This window comes from Triticum dicoccoides, chromosome 5B (genome assembly GCF_002162155.2).
Source record: "Triticum dicoccoides isolate Atlit2015 ecotype Zavitan chromosome 5B, WEW_v2.0, whole genome shotgun sequence".
Taxonomy (NCBI): Eukaryota; Viridiplantae; Streptophyta; class Magnoliopsida; order Poales; family Poaceae; genus Triticum; species Triticum dicoccoides.
In genome coordinates this window covers 586217689-586235176 of record NC_041389.1, presented here as the reverse complement: position 1 = coordinate 586235176, position 17488 = coordinate 586217689, and the positions used below count along the sequence as shown (strand labels likewise).

Sequence of the window (17488 nt, the reverse complement as noted above, 5' to 3'; positions counted from 1 at the left end):
TACTCAAAGCTCAGCCAAAGCCGAGGAGAGGGTTTACAGGGTTACGGCAAGCCGTGAGGAGAGGTATGTCAGCCAGGATCTGGCTGAAACCTTATCTACCGGTACATGGAACCGGTTGGTCCAAAGAGCAAAGTCATTACAAATGTTGGAGATTGTGAAGATAGCAGTGTGATCTTCATTCCTGAACACAGCAGCATTCCGCGAATCCCAGATTTTCCACAGAATTGCAAGAAGCACCTCGGGCCATGTAGAAGAGTCGAGGCCTTGTGGGGGTTCAGTAAGCCAGAGATCTTGGACTCTGACAGTTGGAGTGAGGCTGAGCTGCAGCCAGACTGGCTGTGCTTTAGGGCATGTGATGAAAAGGTGCGTTGTATCCTCAGAGGTAGCCGAGCACCGTGGACACCTAGCATCCGTGCCAATGTGCTTATGGAACAGGTTTGCCTTGGTGTTTAGGCGCCCATGGAAGAGCAGCCAAGCGAAGAGCTTCAGCTTCGGGTGCGCCTTTGAGCGCCATATTATGACGGCGTGATCATGTTCTTGATTCTCATGGGTGAGCAGCTTGTAAGCAGCTTGCGAGGAGAATGATGTTCCGTGGATCAGATGCCTCTCGTAGGGCTTGGTGATAGAGAAAAGTCCTGCAATAACAACAACACTGCATCCAGCTCGCGCGAGGCGGCCGAGGTTAGCCAATCCGTTAGGTTCGTAAGTAGCCCATACTGCATGACATGGAATACTAGGATGTGTTTGTTGGTGGAATGAGAGTAAAGTCCTGGGAAAAGGTGAGCTAGGGGAGCATGAGCAAGCCACGTGTCGTGCCAGAAGAAAGTTCTAAGGGCGTTGTTTGTGAGGACGAAGGTGATGGAGGAGAGAGTCTGTAGTTGGGTCTGCACGGCCTTGGTTAAATAGGATGGGTTTTTGCATGAAGCTATCTGCGGGATACTGTATAAGTGGACTCTGTTTAGCCATGCAACCCAAGGCAATTCATGGTGGGAGGAGGTGGCGAGGAATTTGTAAGCAAACTTCATAAGCAAGCAGTCATTTTGTATAGATAAATCTTTGATGCCTAGACCACCGAACTCTTTTGGTTTACATATGTTAGACCAGGCAATAAGGCATTGGGCACCTGAACAAGTCTCATCGGCAGCCCAGAAAAACGCGTGTCTAATGGCATCCAACTTTTTAATCGTCTTTTTGGGCAGTTTGAAGACAGACATGAAGTATGTAGCTAACGAGTCTAGCACAGAGGAAATGAGCACCAGACGACCGGGGCGAGAAAGGAGTCTAGCACACCAACCAGAGAGGTAACTAACGCAGTTTGTAATAATTGGCTGAAAGGCCGCAGCAGTCAGCTTAACAGGGGAGAGCGGCAGGCCAAGGTGAGTTTGCGGAAAGCTGGAAACAGGGCAATCCAGAGTTTGAGCTATTTGGAGAGTGATTGCATTGTCAAGGTTCATGGGGACAAACGTGGTTTTTGAGTAGTTAATTTGCAAACCCGTGGCCTGAGCAAACTGATCCAGTAGTGATCGAAGAAGAGTGGCGGCGTTAGGGGAAGCGTGGGTTATAATGAGTGTATCGTCAGCGTACTGTAAAATGGCCGGTGGGAGATTAGGGTAGATCGGGTGGCGAAGGTCGGGGGAAGACGCGGCTGCGGTTAGAATGAGCTGCTGAAGAACATCAGCAACTATGATGAAGAGGCAAGGGGACACGGGGTCGCCTTGGCGTAAGGGGACACGATGCTTAACGGTATTCAGGGTGATTGGATTATACTCATCCTATAAACACACACGCATACCTTATCTTTATGTGCACCTTCAAAAGACTGAGCCGGCGTATCATCTTGAGATTTAAAGCGCCTCGTAGTCGCCACAAACGTCTCCTCCTGCACTAGGGCTTGAACCCTGATGGATTGGAATATCACTGTGCACCAAACCATCCAATTACATAACCATCCAATTACATGTTGGTTCACGAAAAAGACATTCATCTTAGAAGCCGCTTGTTACGTTCATGCTCGTGAATTAAACATATATTTTTGATCTGTCTTTCTGTGTACTCCATGAGTATGGAGTAGTTTGTTGTTACGGAACAACGCATGGAGGGTCGACTATTTTCTTACGAAAAGAAGCAACAGCAGTGATTTTCCACTTCCCAGCAGCCGCTCTCCCGAAAAAATCACACTCTAGCAGCACGTGCAACGCATCAGCGGAGCAACCGGCGAGCATGCGGGCGTGAAACGCAGACAAGCGAGACGTCGTCGACGACGGGCCCGCAGAGCGTGCCGCTGCCGTCGGACGTCGTGTGGTAGCCTGCGCTGTAGAACACTACCCGCGTGCTGTTGCCGTTCGCCGTGAAGTCGAGCACGTCGCGCGTGTACCCGCCTGTGCCGTTGGAGTTGTACGGCACGCTCTTGCTCCCGCGCGCCGTGGCCACCTGCACGCGCATGGGCGACGCCACGCACCCGTTGGCCGCGTCGCCCACCGAGAACTGCAGCCTGCACGAGCTGCCGGCGACGGTGGCCACCTTCTGGACCAGCGCGACCTCCACGCCGGCCACCAGCTCCACGGCGCGGGCGCCATGCGGCACCCGGAAGTGCGCCGAGTCGATGTACTTGACCACCTTGGAGTAGGACATGACCATCCAGCCCGGCAGCGGCGAGGTGTCGTCTTCGTCCATCGGTGGCACCAGGACCCCCCACGGCGAGCCCGGGGTGATGTATGGCCCCTCCTCGAAGTCCTCATTTATCAGCATGTTGTCTGCATAGATCACGTTAATTCCGTCACAGAGAATCGTTCATACAAGTACAGACGAGATCGATGGAACCTTGTCTTACTGCGGGTGGCGCGAGGAGGATTGAGCGCTCTAATGGCGACGCAGTCGACGATGGGGCCGCAGGCGGGGTCCTCCGCATGGTCGTCCCCGTGATGGATGACGAACGACACGACGCCCTGCTTGGCCTTGAAGGCCCAGGAGTAGGAGTCCCAGCCGCTGCTGGTGTACACCGTCTGAATGGGGAGCTCCTCGGACACGTCGCCGTCGCCGGGGACAACCGACACTTTCAGCCTCTCAGACTGGGCGCAGGTGCGCGCGGCGCTGAAGGTGATGGAGTAGTACTTGCCCCGCGTCACGCTGAGCTGCTGCCGGATGGAGGAGTCGGTGCCCAGCTGCACGGCGTGCCGGCCTTCCGGCACCGTCAGGACCATCTCGCCCCGGACTCGATGTACTCCACGAACCCGGTGACCTTCCAGTACGGGATCGCGTTCGCCCCTATCACCCTCGAGCCGTTCATCTGGGACCTGTTGGGCGCGTACTCGAAGTTCCCGTTCAGCAGCGGGCCTGCAGCTCGCATGGCATCGCGTGTCAGACAATGCATGCTAAGAGTAAGACAACGTAACGGATTAACCATGCTAGAAATAGCAGTAGCTTTGGAGGCTTACCGTCTCCGCCCGAAGCAGCAGCTCGTGCGGCCGCGCAGACGAGCAAGAAGAGGGCACCATTGAGCATCATCTCTCCACGCTCCAGCTATGACGATCCTATGGAGTATCGACACACATTTGGCTCCGATAGTACAAATGTACATAGTTCAATGGTGCCCTCTTCTTGCTCGTCTGCAGAGGAGAGAGTTGTACATCGTCTTCTCGTACAATAGATAGAAAATAGTGCATCGTCTTCTCGTACAATAGAGAGTTGTACATCATCGTCGGAGAATGACGAGTAGTAGTGGTTTTTCTATCTTACAATAGATAGAAAAACCACTACTACTCGTCATTCTCCGACTCGGATTCTGTCTCGGTGATGTCCTCCTCCGACGTCTGAGCGTAGGCGTCAAGGAACCGCTTGTCATTGGAGTCCTAGGACGATGCATCTCCTAGCGCGATGTTCAATTTGGCGACCGCCTTCCGCGTTCACTTGTCCTCGCGATAGGCGGCTCGCTCCTGCCTCCTCCCCTCCCTCTTCGCCCTCCTCTCTGCGAAGAACTGTTGCTCGTTGATGACGTCTTGCAGGAAACGTTGGCGCCACAACGTCATGGCTTCCTTGTCCCTCTCGGCCAGGCTGAGACGGCGCTCCCGCCTCCGATTCTCATGATGATCCTCGTCGGTGAGAAGCCGCGGGGGAGGCACCAGCTCTTGCGCCCGCTTCTGCGTCGCAACGTCCTGGATTCATGTCCCAATGGGACCGCCGGAGGCGCCACGTCGCAGCGTCGTACGCGCGGGCGCCCTTCTGGGCGGAGTCAAAGTTTCCGAGGCCGAGGCGCACGTCGCCCGACCGAATCTCGGCGGAGTAGGTGCCGGACGAACGCACGCGGACGCCGCGGTAGCCCGAAGCTCCCCGGCGGCACGGCGGCATGGTGGCGCGATGGTGACGTGTCAGCGGAGAGGAGAGAAAGTTATAGAGGGAGCGACGAAAGAGCGGCAGAGGGTGCTGCAATTTTATAGCACTACAAGAAATATGTCAACTTGTGACCACCACTATTGGTCACTGAATGGTCATAGTTTTCCATTTATGACCTTTTTGTGACCAAAACCAGAAGGTCAAAAGCTGACGGTCGTAAACTGACATTTTTTACCTTCTCTGTGAGAAGGTCATAGACGTTTACAACCAAAATATGCCTACTGTTTTGTTTTGGTCACTAGCAACCTCACCAGGCCACGTAGTCATCCAACGTGGCAAGCTGATGTGTCACAAGATTCAGCCCGGTCCAATTCGGTGTTTATATGGGACGAGCCTATTAATTCGGCCTTTTTAATATTTATTTTTTCTATTAATTTTTGCTAGCTACATGGGCTGGCCCAGCTATAATTCGTCCTTTTTATTTTTGGGTTGTGGCCCGTTTTTTTCTTTTTTTCAAATGGGTCCCAATTGTCAGGTTCTGATATGTGAGTCCCAAATTTCTGATTCTGGTTTGTGGGTCCTTGTTGTCATGGTCATGTTCCTTAGATTTCAATATGCCAATAATTAAACAACCAATATTTAAATAAAAATAGACAGAAAACAAGTGTAATACTTCAAATAACAAGAAGCAACAATCTGTTACATCAACACACATACAACATTTCATTCAAAAACAGAGAGAAGATACATGAAATTCTGGAGTTCACAATGCCCAAATAACCTAGCTATTATTACATAACTTGCTATACAAAAATGTCTTGGCGCTTCTTTGAACATCTTCTTTCGTCTTGAATTTAGGCAAAATATCTGCCAACAAGAAAACAAAACAGCGAGGATATAGTGAATAACAACAGCAGCAAGTGATGGGATGCTATTTAGTAAGATTAAGTCCGGAAAGAAACATGCATGAAAATTAAGAAGTGATATTCAGTATGAATGCCATGAAGTTTTCGTGCACGTCATGCCAAGTGAGCCAACACGTAGCATGCATGTGGGCCATAAAACATGATCACAGTTCAGCACCTACAACAGCCTGACACAATAGAAGCTGGCATTGTTGTTGTTGATCATAGTATATGGCTGTTTGACTGCCCGGTCATTGCTTCTGTTCCCTGAACTGTTTGACTGCCTGTAATGTGAGCAAACAACTGTATGCATTACAGGCAGTTAAAGAGTTCAGGGAACAGCAAACATGCATGCATACAGACAGTCAAACAGTTCAGGGAACAGCAAACATGCATGCATGCAATGGAAGTACATACACAATGCCAGGTTGTACAACACAATGCCAGGTTGGAGCAAATCATGCTTAAGCAAACAATGCGGCATGGCATAATCAAATAATAATGTGAGCAAACAACTGAATATGAGTCACACTTGATCACAACAAAGAATGTGCTAGTAGTGTGCACTCATAAAAGAATGAATGAATCAACATTGATTTGCTACACTGCACCATCCAAGGGGAGAAGACTTCTTCAAGGCATCAATTGTATCTAGTATATGTGAAAAAGGGTGTTACAGGATCAAAATCACCATACAAAATACAAATAATGCAAGCATTGCTAGAAGGAGCTTTGCAACTAACCCTGAAAATGCCCCCAGCAAGCTTTGCTAGGAGGCCCATGCCTCTCCGCTGGCCTTGTTGACAAGTGCCATGGCAGGGTAGCCTTCCTCATCCTTGACCCTTGTGTCGTACTTCATGTCCAGTGCTGCAACATATGTGTATATTCAAATCAATTAACCACTTGACCATAGAAGAAATAGTACGTACATAAAAAGTCTCTTGAGCAAAAGCCAAACAGGATTATTGCTTTTCCCCAATTAGAAAAGGACAAGGCAGAAACCCAAGTTTCCAGATCCCAAAGGCAAGTTCACTATACTATTTTGGATCGGGATCATGGAAGCATGTGACTGATCTTAGATCGATCTTGGGTGTATGTGTGTGTACCTACGTGTCGTCGTCGCGATCGGTGCAGATAGGTGAAATGATCGATATAGTTGACTAGAGGGGGGGTGAATAGGCAACTAACAATTTTTAATCTTTTCTTTACCAATTCAAACTTTCCAACAAGGTAGGTTGTCTAGATATGCAACTATGTGAGCAACCTATATGATGCAATAACAACTAGCACATAAGCAAGCAAGGGATACAACATAAGTAAGCTTGCACAAGTAAAGGCTCGAGGTAACCAAGAGTGGAGCCGGTAGAGACGAGGATGTCTTACCGAAGTTCCTTCCTTTTAAGGGGAAGTACGTCTCCGTTAGAGCGGTGTGGAGGCACAATGCTCCCCAAGAAGCCACTAGGGCCACCGTAATCTCCTCACGCCCTCACACAATGTGAGATGCCGTGATTCCACTATTGGTGCCCTTGAAGGCGGCGACCGAACCTTTACAAACAAGGTTGGGGCAATCTCCGCAACTTAATTGGAGGCTCCCAATGACACCATGGAGCTTCACCACAATGGACTATGGCTCCGAGGTGACCTCAACCGTCTAGGATGCTCAAACACCCAAGAGTAACAAGATCCGCTAGGGATTAGTGGGGGGAATCAAATTTCTCTTGGTGGAAGTGTAGATCGGGGCCTTCTCAACCAATCCCGAGCAAATCAACAAGTTTGATTGGCTAGGGAGAGAGATCGGGAGAAAATGGAGCTTGGAGCAACAATGGAGCTTTTTGGGGAAGAGGTAAGTCAACTTTGGGGAAGAAGACACCTTTATATAGTGGGGGAAACAATCCAACCGTTACCCCCCCCCCCCAAGCAGCCATGCACAGAGCGGTACTACCGCTTGGGCAGGGCAGTACTACCGATGAACCAGCGGTACTACCATTCCCTCCCAACGGTACTGCCGCGCTCACGAGGGTAGCAGGGACCTGGGCCCAGAGCGGTACTACCGCGGAAGTACGGGCGGTACTACCGCTTGGAGTGGTACTACCGCCACTACTGCCGCTACTAGTACCGCAAAACCCGACACGAAAAACAGAGGTCTCGAGTCGAGGCGGTAGTTGCCCGGAACCACAGCGGTACTACGGCCGAAGACAGCAAGCGGTACTACCGCTTGGGGAGCGGTACTACCGCTTGACGTGCTTCGGCGGTACTACCGCTGAGGACCGCGGTACTACCGCTGGGACAGGTCAAGGCAGGCAAGGAGAGGAAGGTAGCTCCAATGAAGTGGAAAGGAACATCGGGTGTGATAAGGATGTGTACGTGTTGATTCCACCCTATCCTTACCAAAGCGGATCCCCTCTTGATAGTACGGTGACTCCTACGAAACTAGTCCACCAATAGAGAAACGAAGGAGCTACACTGTCTTGAATAAAACACCGAGGGGAGGGAATCGTCTCGTGCCAAAGAATGAATCTCTGAAAAAGCTCAGCGCACACGATTAGACGCAAAAGCATTGTCATCAATCACCAAACACCTTGGGGATAAATATGCCCTTACAATCTCCCCCTTTTCGGTGGATTGATGACAATACGGGATTTGCACAAATGGGAAAGACATATGACATGCGCAAAACCCCACCGTCCTAAAATGTAGCTGGGCTCCCCCTAGATGTGTGCTATCTAGATAAGTGCTTTGACTTCACAGCACACATACTAGGATCAACGCTCCCCCTACATTTTAGAGACCAACAACCTAAGCAGGGTATACCAGAGCAGAGTAACAAACAGGATAAGCATGCAACTCATAAGCTAGGTAGACATAGATAAAGATAATCTAAAGATAAGGTAGCATATGTCTCACACCATATGTCTGGAACTTAGGTCTCACTGACACAAAACCAAACAAAGCAAACAGCGAGAAATCACACCACAACGAAGACACACTCGCGAAACAGACAACGACGACACAAATCCCTAAACTCTCTCCCCCTTTGGCAACCAGACACCAAAAAAAGAGGGAGTGTTGCTACGGCTCCAGGTGATAGCAAGGTCACGAACATCAGATCTCAGCGTGATCGTCTTCACCATCGTCGTCGGTTGGGAACTGCTCGGCATCAGAATCTGTCCACGGGCAGTGCTGCTGAACCCAGTCCTCCTCCTTAGTAAGCTGGTCCTCTGATCCACTAAGAACGATAGCACCCATCTGACGCATGAGCTCCTTGTGACAACCCCTGGCCTTCTTCTCAGCAACATGAGTCATGTACTGGCCGTGAGACTCCATGTAGAACAACTTCTTTACCTTGAGCTTGAGCTTCTTTGCCCAAGAGGGCTCTGCCCCAGAAGGCTCATAGTCATCATCATCCTCAGCCTCAGCCTCCTCCTCGGTCTCCATGGCAGCAGCAGACGATGCACCCCCAGACTTAGGGACCTGAGTGCCCCAGTTGTCCTTCTTCCTCAAACGCTTGACCTCATGAGACACCAACTCTCCAGTCTCTAGCATAACCTTGGGATAGACATGATCCCAGGCCTTCTCAATAAGCAGCATGATGAAAGGACCATAGATTGGGCACTTACGCTCAGAAATGGCAGAAAGGAGTTCAGACCACATAACATGAGAGATGTCCAGGGACTCGCCAGTGTTTTCTTCCTTCTCACGCTGGCAGAAGAGAAGCATGTCCACGAGATAAGAATGAACCATATCTAGATTCCCGATGCGAGGGAAAAGAGTCTCACGTAAGACACGGTGAAGAATATCCAGAAAGGCAGGCAGCTCTTTCTTAGTCTCAGGGTTGATCTTCAGCGTGCAATAGGGCGAGAGAGCTTGCTTGTGAGTGGAGGTTGTGTTGCGGTGAGGGCGAAAGCCGACAGGAGACGCAAGCCCGTGATCTTCCACCCCAAGCAACTCCATGAATGCCTTCCACTTGATAGAAAGCAACTTGCCATTGGTCATCCAAGTCAATGTCCTGTCCTCATCAGTCCCGAGATGAACCGTGGCATAGAATTGGGCCACAGTATCAGCATCATAATCTTTGTTGAATTGCATGATACCGAGAATGTTCAGTTGAGTGCACATCTGAAGAGCTTCACCAAAGTACTCAGGATCCTTCTCCATATAGTCGGTGTCGATGGAGCGCACGTTAACATAGAGGTTCTTCTTGGCCTTGAGCACATCAAAGAATATGGCAAACTGAAACCTGTTCCAGAACGGACGGTTGACCAAAGTGGGATCTTGGTCTGCCTCATAGGGTTTGCGGCGACGCCTTGCCCAGAACTCCTTGGCTTGCATCTCCGGCACGGTTTTGCCAGATTGCTTCGGCTAGACAGCTTCTTCTTTTTGAGTTGAGGTGGAGGTGGAGCACTTGAGGACCCTCCTACAGACTCAGTTGTGCGGTAACGCTTTGACGTGGCATGACTGGGGTTGATACGTCGAGCCTGATGCTCAGGATGTTCATCACCTGGAACCACACACACGAACACGCAAAACAACCAGAAAGAATGAGCACAAGCCACCAAACACAACAAAAGGATCACTGAATGGTAAGAGTATGATGGAATTTGGTAAAAAGCGGTAGTAACGCGACCTGTAAGCGGCAGTATCGCTCCAAGCGGTAGTACCGCTCCAGAGGGAACGGTAGTACCGCTCGACACGGGGAAACAGCGGTTTCCTACTAGCATGGTCAGATCCGGCACTACCGTCCTACCAAATTCAAAAATACTTCTACCAACCACTAATCCAAACTGCCTAGATGCCTTCTCCATCCTACTCAAGCCTAGATTTGGCCAAAAATCTAGAGATGCACCCACTATTGCCCCTAAGATGCTAGATTGGAAATCTAGACAAGAAGAGAGAGGGAACGGGAGCAATACCTGCATCCATGGCAAGAGGACAAGGTGGGGATCGACTCCACCGAAGGGAATGGAGAGGGACGCCCCGGAGAAGGAGATCCGCCGGAGCCCTCCCACGGCGACCAGTTGCTGGAGAGACGAGACGGAGCGAGGGGGCGAGCGAATGGGTATGGGGGAGAGAAACCTCCCCCTGCCCATGATATAACCCCCTGACCCCGCCCCGCAGCGGTAGTACCGCGCTGGTGGGCGGTAGTACCGCCCAGCAACAAAAAGGCACTAGACAGAACGACTAAGCTCAAAAAGAAACGGAGAAACACAGGCAAGGAGGAAAGACCAACACGGCAACAAACACACTAGCAAGGGGCCAAAACACACCTCTTCAAGAGAGGGCGGTGGCCGAGACCACCTATGTTTGAGTCAAGAGGTATGGCGTCGCAAAGATTTTAACCTAGGACCCATGACCAAAACTCATCCTTGAAGCACAAGTACCATCAAAAATGGTTAATGTGAAAGACTAGATCAATTTATGCATAATGGTGGAGGGAGAGTTCATTGAGAGAACATCACTCCCCCTATGTCCATGCCTACATCTAAACTAGACAACAAGTTGAGTGAGGTGGGGTGTGCAAGGGTTCAAGTCACATTGCTCGAATCAATGATATTTAGCTCATGCCTTAACTCGCAAAATCTTGCTTCATCCAAGGGCTTCGTGAAAATGTCTACAAGGTTATCATGAGTGTTGACATACTTGAGCTCGATCTCCCCTCGCCTAATGTGATCCCGGATGAAGTGATACCGAATCTCAATATGCTTCATCTTGAAATGTTGCACCGGGTTGAGAGAAATCTTGATGGCACTTTCATTATCACACCAAAGAGGCACTTTGTCACAAATGACACCGTATTCCTTTAAAGTTTGCCTCATCCATAACAGTTGTGCACAACAACTACCGGCCGCCACATATTCCGCTTCGGTGGACGAGAGAGACACACAACTTTGCTTCCTGGAAGACCAACTCACCAAAGAGCAACCAAAAAATTGGCACCCTCTGGAAGTGGACTTCCTATCCACTTTGTCTCCCGCCCAATCAAAATCCGTAAATCCTTCAAGCTTGAAGTTTGCTCCTCTTGGGTACCATAGGCCAAAGTTTGGGGTATGAGCCAAATATCGAAAGATTCGCTTGACCGCCACATAGTGGCTTTCCTTTGGTGCGGCTTGAAACCATGCACACATTCCCACACTCAACATGATATCCGGTCTAGATGCAAAAAGGTAAAGCAAGGATCCAATCATAGAGCGATATACCTTTTGATCCACCGCTTTACCATTGGGATCAATGTCAAGTTGGCACTTGGTAGGCATTGGAGTAGAAGCCGGCTGGACATCACTTAGCTTGAATCTCTTTAGCATGTCTTGAGTGTATTTGGATTGGTTGATGAAGGTACCTTCTCTTCTTTGTTTGATATCAAAGCCAAGGAAGAACTTCAACTCTCCCATCAAAGACATCTTGAACTTAGAGGTCATGAGAGCGGCAAATTCCTCATTGAAAGATTTGTTAGGGGAACCAAAGATAATGTCATCAACATATAGTTGGCACACAAACAACTCCCCTTTGACCTTCTTAGTAAAAAGAGTGGGATCGATTTGCCCAACTTCAAATCCACGATCTTGTAACAACTCGGTAAGGTGGTCATACCACGCACGTGGGGCTTGTTTAAGGCCATAGAGTGCCTTATCGAGTTGATACACATGATCCGGGAAGTAAGGATCCTCGAACCCAGGGGGTTGCTTGACATAAACCAACTCATTAATAGGACCATTAAGAAAAGCACTTTTCACATCCATTTGTTGTAACTTAAAGTTGTGATGGGAAGCATAAGCAATCAACAAACGAATGGATTCAAGGCGAGCAACGGGAGCAAAGGTTTCACCGTAGTCGATACTCTCGACTTGGGAGTAGCCTTGTGCTACCAATCTTGCCTTGTTGCGAATGATGTTCCCATGATAGTCTTGCTTGTTCTTGAAAATCCACTTGGTTCCAATGACGTTATGGTTCCCCGACGACCGTGGTACCAATCTCCACACCTTGTTGTACTCGAAGTTGTTGAGTTCTTCTTGCATGGCATTGAGCCAATCCGAATCTTTGAGTGCCTCATAGACCTTTTGGGGTTCAACACAAGAGACAAACGTGTGATGTTCACAATAGTTTGCTAATTTTCTACGAGTGCTTACCCCCTTTCTTAGACTTCCAACCACATTCTCCATGAGATGGCCTTTGGTGGTGAGCTTGGAAGCAATCTTCGCGACACGATGCTCTAATTCCTCCTCGGATGTGGAAGGAGGAGGATCAACTTGATTATATTGAGCGCCGTCTTGAGCTTGTTCGAGATCTTGAGCTTGCTCTTGATCGTGAACTTGCTCGAGGGGGAGAACTTAACCTTGGGCATCATTTGGTGGTTCACCACCATCTTGAGGTTGATCTTGCCCTTGGTCTTGTTCATGAGGTTGAGGGCCTTCACTTTGTTCTTCGGAAGCGTGTGGGTCTTGGGGAGGTGATGGCTCCACTTGAGTGGAGCATTGTCCTTCTCCTTCGGCCACAAGGGGTTCCTCAATGGGTAGAATATGACCAATACCCATTCTTCTTATGGCTTGGGGAGGAATTTCATCACCTACATCACAAGTACCACTTTGCTCCACTTGGGAGCCGTTATTTTCGTCAAACTCCACGTTACACGTCTCCTCAATGAGTCTGGTGGACTTGTTGAGAACACGGTAAGCATGAGAGTTTGTAGCATAACCAACAAATATGCCCTCATAAGCTCTAGCCTCAAATTTAGACAAACGAACACCTTTCTTGGGAATGAAACACTTACACCCGAACACCCGGAAGTACTTGAGATTGGGCTTGTTACCAGTGAGTATTTCATAAGGAGTCTTGTTCAAGCCTTTGCGGAGATAGAGCCGATTTGATGCATGACACGCGGTGTTCATGGCTTCAGCCCAAAAGTTGTATGGAGACTTGAACTCCGCCATCATGGTCCTTGCTGCATCCATCAACGTCCGGTTCTTCCTCTCCGCAACACCTCTGTTGAGGGGTGTAAGGTGCGGAATATTGATGCTCGATCCCCTCATCACTAAGGAACTCATCCAAGGTGTAGTTCTTGAACTCGGTGCCGTTGTCACTTCTTATTGTCAAGATCTTTGCATATGTTGTCGTTGAGCCTCATTTGCAAAGTCGATGACGGTTTGTTGAGTTTCACTCTTCCTCTTGAAGAAATATACCCACGTGTATCTTGAATAATCATCCACAATCACCAAGCAATACTTTCTCCCCCCAAGACTATCAAAGGATGGAGGCCCAAATAAGTCCATGTGAAAGAGCTCCAAGGGTCTCTTCGAATAGATGATAGTCGTGGGAGGGTGAGCCTTCTCATGAAGCTTTCCTTCGATACAAGCACTGCAAGCACGATCTTTGGCAAAACTAACATTTGTTAGTCCACGGACATGGTCCCCCTTGAGAAGACTTTGCAAAGATCTCATATTGACGTGGGCTAAACGGTGATGCCAAAGCCATCCCACATCAACTTTAGCCACTAGGCATGTCACGGTCTTAGTGGGTCGCTCCAAAAAGTTAATCACATAGAGACCTTTCTCGACATGCCCAACAAAGGCTACTTTAAGAGTCTTGCCCCACAAGAGGGCCACAATATCAACATCAAAGAAGGTGGCAAAGCCCATGAGTGCAAGTTGACGAACGGAAAGTAAATTGTACGCAAGGGACTCAACAAGCATGACTTTCTTGATCGTTAGATCATGAGAAATGACAACCTTGCCAAGACCCAATACCTTAGAATGTGAGGCATCACCCCACTCGACATTGGTGGGCATAGATGGGATCTTTTGCATGTTCACCACCAAGTCCTTGCTCCCGGTCATATGATTTGTTGCTCCATTATCGAGCAACCATGATCCCCCACCGGAAGCAAACACCTACAAGAGATCAATGCTTGGTTTTAGGTACCCATTTAGTAATGGGTCCTTTGATGTTAGTAACAAGGGTCTTAGAAACCCAAATATACCATTCAATGTACTCATAAGAAGAACCAACAAATTTAGCATAAACATGCCCATCACTAGCATGGCACAACACATAAGAAGGGTTAAAGTCGTCGGCTTTGTTGGAAGAGATGGATTTGCCCTTTTTGGCATCACCACTCTTCGCATTGTTCTTCTTCTCCTTAGGAGAACCCTCTCCCTCCTTCACAAAATTTTGCTTAAGCGGGGGAGGTCGTTTGGTCTTGTCATTCTTCTTCTCGTTCTTCTTCTTGTTCTTGGACTTGGGTGAGAACCCAACTCCCTCCTTGGCCACAACTTCCTTTTGATTTCTCAAAAGGTGATTTAGGTTCTTCTCACCTTGTATGCATGACACAAGGCCTTTCTCGAGTTGTTCCTTCAACTTGGCATTTTCCTCCACAAGATGCACGTGCTCACAACATGGGTTAGTAGCATTTGCATTATCAATTAAGACCATGTGAGGAAAGGTGGTCTTTTCCTTGGTTAGCTTAACTTGGAGTTGAGCATGAGACTCCTTGAGGTTTGCATGAGCACCCTTCAAGACCTTGTGGGCCTTATCAAGTACATCAAACTCCTCCTTGAGTCTAGCATGATCAACCCCAAGTTTAGCCCTCTCGGAAGTTAGCACATGAGACACAACAAGAGCATGATCAAGATCTTTCTTTAACTTGGCATGGTCATCGTTTTGTGACTCCTCAAGAGCCAAACGATGCCCACGCTCTTCCTCAAGAGCATTAGAGAGATACGATATCTCATCGGCATAGTCACGACTATGACCTTCCATCTTAGAGATGGTTTCTTCGTGAGCCTTGATCATGTCATTGGCTTCACCAAGTTGTTCCAAGAGAGCAACAAAGTGGTTCTTGGATTTTCCCTTGAGCTTACTCATAAAGGACTCAAATTCATTTACTTCCTCATTAGACCCTTCACTATCATCAATGCCAACTGTCAAGGAGGGATTAGGAATTATGGTGGTTTTGATGTTGGGGGTTACCTTGTTGGAGGCTTTAGCCATGAGGCACTTGGCGGTGATGTTCTCGTTGGGTGAATCAAAGAGAGACATCCGAGGAGTTGTGGCAATGGCAATGGATGCCATGGCCATTGCTTCACTATCTTCATCATCATTGTCATCCTCACGGTATTCCTCTTGAACCACCAACCCTTGAGTATGAGTCTTCTTGGTGAAGTTATTCTTGTTGGGGAAAGACTTGGCTTTGTCTTTCCGGATGAGCTTGCCACCATTGTCTTCCCGCTTCTCATAAGGACAATCCGCAACGACATGGCTCACATTGCCACAGTTATAACAAGTTCTAACTCGCTGCTTGCTCTTGAAGCCACTTGAGTTGTTATTGTTGAAATTGGTTCTTGAGTTCTTCTTGCTCCAAAATTGCCTTGAAGCGAGAGCCATGTGCTCGTGATAATCATATTTTGTATCTTCGGGGTTGCTCTCCTCATCTTCCTCTTCTTCCACAATAACCTTGGCCTTCAAGGCAAGGTTGGGCTTCTTTGCCCTATGAGACCGGAGCACCGCGTTATCGGTGGTCTTGTCCAAGATGCTCATTGCAACGAACTCATCCAACACTTAACTTGAGGTCATGGAGTGGAAGTCCGGTCTTTGACGAATGACGGACGACATGGCCTTGTTGTAGGGCATCATGGCCTTGAGGAACTTGCGTTTGATCCAATTGTCATCTGTGTCCTTGCTCCCATGATCTCGGAGTGAGACCGCAAGTTTGGTTACTCTCTGAAAGAGATCACGAGGTTCTTCATCTTCCTTCATAGCAAACTCATCGGCTTCATCTTGCACCACTTCATAATTGGAGCGTTGAATGCTCACACTTCCCCGATATAAAGACAAAACGCAATGCCACACGTCTTTGGCCACGACGTAGGGTCAAAGATGAGGGAGATCCTCGGGGAGAATTGATTCTTGGATGATGAAGAGAGCATTCTCATTGAATTGATTATCCACGGCTTCTCTAGGGGTGAAGTTGCTTGGGTCATGTGGATAGAAACCTTCTTCAATGATTCTCCAAAGATTAGTATTCACATGCTTTAAATGATGCTTGAAGTGATACACCCAAGAATCAAAATCCTCATTTTTCTCAATCTTAGGAGGAGGACCGACATGATGTAAATGAGTAGAGGGAATTGGTCCACCATAAGTTGGAGGTTCCACATGGGCAAAGATGCCGGTGCCATTTCTACCACTAGTAGAAGGACCCTTTTCACTGTTAGCTTCCCCCTTGTCGAAGGTAGCATCTGTCACCTTGTTAGTGGGATCACCCACTTTCATTGGCGAGGTAGACAGTTTCAGCCCTTCTAGGAATTTAGTAAACATGCTTTCAACCTCGGTCGTCATGGAGTTTTTCAATGTGTCTAAAGCCACATTGAATTCCTCACGAGAGACCGAGATTCCCCCATCGGCCGTAGACGAGGTAGGATTCACACCGGAGTGCTCATCCACACCGTCTGTGGTGTCAACCATACTCTTCGGATGGCAAAGTCCTTAATAAATAAACCTGGCTCTGATACCAATTGAAAGGATCGATATAGTTGACTAGGAGGGGGGGGGTGAATAGGCAACTAACAATTTTTAATCTTTTCTTACCAATTTAAACTTTGCAACAAGGTAGGTTGTCTAGATATGCAACTACGTGAGCAACCTATATGATGCAATAACAACTAGCACATAAGCAAGCAAGGGATACAACACAAGTATGGTTGCACAAGTAAAGGCACGAGATAACCAAGAGTGGAGCCGATGGAGACGAGGATGTGTTACCGAAGTTCCTTCCTTCTAAGGGGAAGTACATCTCTGTTAGAGCGGTGTGGAGGCACAATGCTCCCCAAGAAGCCACTAGGGCCACCGTAATCTCCTCACGCCCTCACACAATGCGAGATGCCGTGATTCCACTATTGGGGCCCTTGAAGGCGGCGACCAAACCTTTACAAACAAGGTTGGGGCAATCTCCACAACTTAGTTGGAGGCTCCCAACGACACCACAGAGCTTCACCACAATGGACTATGGCTCTGAGGTGACCTCAACCGTCTAGGGTGGTCAAACACCCAAGAGTAATAAGATCCGCTAGGGATTAGTGGGGGGAATCAAATTTCTCTTGGTGGAAGTGTAGATCGGGGCCTTCTCAACCAATCCCGAGCAAATCAACAAGTTTGATTGGCTAGGGAGAGAGATCGGGCGAAAATGGAGCTTGGAGCAACAATGGAGCTTTTGGGGGAAGAGGTAAGTCAACTTTGGGGAAGAAGACACCTTTATATAGTGGGGGAAA

At 48.5% G+C, this 17488-nt stretch overlaps 1 pseudogene; it reads right to left on the bottom strand.

Annotated features, from left to right (window-relative positions):
• Nucleotides 1–2010: 2010 nt before the first annotated feature.
• On the bottom strand, nt 2011–3534 carry LOC119306228 (annotated as a pseudogene).
• Between the last annotated feature and the right edge of the window lie 13954 nt (nt 3535–17488).